This window comes from Triticum dicoccoides, chromosome 2B, assembly GCF_002162155.2.
Source record: "Triticum dicoccoides isolate Atlit2015 ecotype Zavitan chromosome 2B, WEW_v2.0, whole genome shotgun sequence".
Classification (NCBI taxonomy): domain Eukaryota; kingdom Viridiplantae; phylum Streptophyta; class Magnoliopsida; order Poales; family Poaceae; genus Triticum; species Triticum dicoccoides.
In genome coordinates, this window is record NC_041383.1 from 34789867 (window position 1) to 34793117 (window position 3251).

The window sequence follows — 3251 nt, forward strand, 5'->3', positions numbered from 1 at the left end:
CTATTACTTGTTCATGTTTCAGCTGGCTGCTAAAGCCCAATCAACAGAAGTTGTGAATGTGTGCTCCAGATGGGGTGGTTTTGCTAGAACTTTCAGGTAACCATCTTATTTTCATGTATATGAGATTTGCTGGAGATACAATATGCGTGCATGTGTAACACTATTGTGTACTTTTGAAGTTCCTCGGTGGAAAGCCAACTGGAAATGAGGTTACCGGAATAGATTTTGGAACAAGTAATTATTGTATCTATGTTATGGAGGGAAAGGTTTGTGGCTGTGACATCTTTGTTTACAACATTCATGTCTATGTGAAAAGTGCAGGCAAGTTTCTCTTTCATAAGAAAATGGTTCATAGAGCACACACTTGTCTGTCACAAGTGAGTCGGTGAGGATACCTAGCGGTATATTTGTCCTATTACGAGTAACTTAATGTTTGTCAGCGTTTGATAAAGCATATGGGTCTCCTAATCATCGTTTGTTACTTCCTATACACATATTTTCAAGAAGCAGGTTCTTGTTGCAATGTGAGGTTCACTTTCGGCCATCTGTTTTATTGAGGTAGTAGTTGATAGCTGTATGATCTGATGAGTGTTTATTCTGCATACATCATACCACATATGTTGAATTGTGTGGTATGAAAACATGGGATTTTTGGTACGCAACTAGTAGGCATGATGGAGTAGTAATATGCTTCTAGTATAGTCCATATTTTAAATGGTTGATTCGACAGTTGGTTGCTTCGTTTATGTAAGCGACTATTCCTGGATTTGGTCTCCAAGCTCAAATTGTCGATAACAATTGCAAGAGATGGATGCATGGTACTGTTGTCAGAGGTTTCCTTTGTGCATTGGTTTCTCTTGCTTCTGTAAGGTTGCCTTTATCCAAATATAGGAGTAGGGTTGTCTGAATTTGGCATGCGATTTGCAGTTGTTCGTTATGAGATTATTTTATCTTGTTGTGATATTCTTTGCAAGAACTAAACTTTTTTGTTTGTTTTGCTACTAGTATTTTTTAATTATTTATAGTAAATCTTTATTTATAGGTAATTGCATGACTTCTTTGTATGTTCATTGTCTATCAGGCATGATAATTAGGAAATAATTATCTTCTCGTATATAATACTTAGTTTCATGATGTCTTTGGTCTTTGGAAGTTTTTATGTTCGTTTGAGTGTCCTTGCATATTTTTTACGTCCAACCGTAAATATTTGATTCACACTACCTGACAATATCATATGTTGTTATAACATTGAATTCTAATGGTGAAAAAACAAATGATATTCAGATGTTTATGGTCTTTTTCAGACATCCAGATTTGTTAAATTGCTTATTTGGGCACTATTTGTGCATGATGTTTCACAATGAACAAATGTCCAATCGCTTTCAATATCAACAACTTGTTTTCCACGTCGACATCAAGGAAATAAGGTCATGGTGGGTTACCATCAAAGATATATGTGAAAGGTTGTCTGCAATTGGGGTAAGATAATATTAGCCAGAACAAGCCAAACATGACTTCATATTTTTGAGGAAAGTTGTGCAAAATCGTTTTCCTGTGATCTTATATAATGGTATGCGGTGAAGCACACCCTATATGTGCTTCTAGTTCACGTAATTTGCGGACTGGTTAGGTTAGTGCCGCTACCGTTTTTTCCTTCCTTGGCTAGTTCCTGATCTGATGTAGCATGATGAGTGCATGTTTCCATTTCGACGTCTCGTCTCCTAGTAGTAGCATGTCTCTAAAAAAAATATTATCACCTAGCCAGTGGAATTTTGGTTCTGCACTACCGTATAGGTGACTGATTTTGTTTTCTTCGTACAAGCATGTACGTGCCGCCTTTGGTTTGTACTACCATGAATGAAGCGATGATTCATGTTATTACATTGCGCCCTGTGGCTTTTTGACTATTGCTTGTTCACGTTTAAGCTGGCTTCTAAAGCCAAATAAACAGAAGCTGCGAATGTGTGCTCCATATGGTGTGGTTTTGCTAGAACTTTCAGATAAACAATTTATTTTTATGTATATGAGATTTGGTGGAGATACTCCAGTATGTGTGCACGTGTAACACTTTTGTGTAATTTTGAAGTTCCTAGGTGCAAAGCCAACTGGAAATGAGGTTATCGGAATTTACGTCAGAACAAGTAATTATTGTGTCTCTGTTATGGAGGGAAAGGTGTGTGGCCGTGGCATCCTTGTTGAAAACATTCATGTCTATGCGAAAGTGCAGACAAGTTTCTCTTTCTTAAAAAAATGGTTCGCAGAGCACACACTTGTCTCTTCACCAGTATATATGTCCTATTACGAGTAACTTAATGTCTGTCAGTGTTTGCTAAATGATATTCATTTCCTCATCATGGGTTGTTACGTCCTGTACACATATGTTCAAGAAGCAGGTTCTTGTTGCAATGTTAGGTTCACTTTTGACCATCTGTTTCTCTGAAGTAGTAGTCGATACGTTTATAATCTGATGGGTATTTATCCCGCATACATCATACCACATATGTTGGATTGTGTAGCATGAATACATGGGGTTTTCCATCCATTCACTACTGACCAATACATTAGCATGCTTAAAATATGTTTTTTTGCTTGCTTATAACTTTAATTTTAAAACAGGCGCCGAAAGTGCAGGCTAGTTTTCCTTTGGTAAAGCAAAAAGGTTCATAGAAGCACACACCTTTTCCCTCAGCATCCAGTTGCCGAAGAAATGTTAGGAGATGGCAGCAAATATGTAGGTTCTGCACATGAGGTATGTGACTTTCTTGCGTTAATTCTGTAATTTGTTTAGCAAAAACTCGCTTGTGTGCTCCCGCTCGCCTGATCCTTGTATGTGACACCATATTTGACCATTCATCCGCATTAATGCATTTTGTACTCACAAGAGTATTGAAAGGAATAGGTAATACAAATCATAGAAGTGTAGTTAGTTAGTTCTCTGTACTTGATGTGTTCTAACATATAGCCACACTTTTAGTAAATGCGTGTACTGTCTTGTACCTCTTCTCGGTAACCGCTAAAATTTATATGAACTTGGAGCGAGTAATTTCCTCCACACGTCTCATACTCCATCCTAAATAACTTGTCACTCAAATGGTCCCATTTGAGCGACAAGTAATTTGGGACGGAGGGTGAACTTTTTCCTACTAACCATCAAGTGCTACCGAGCAATCATCTGCCACACCTCAGTATCTACTTGTACGCATCCGCATCCATGATCACTAAAGTAGTGATCTAAATTAATTTAAGATTTT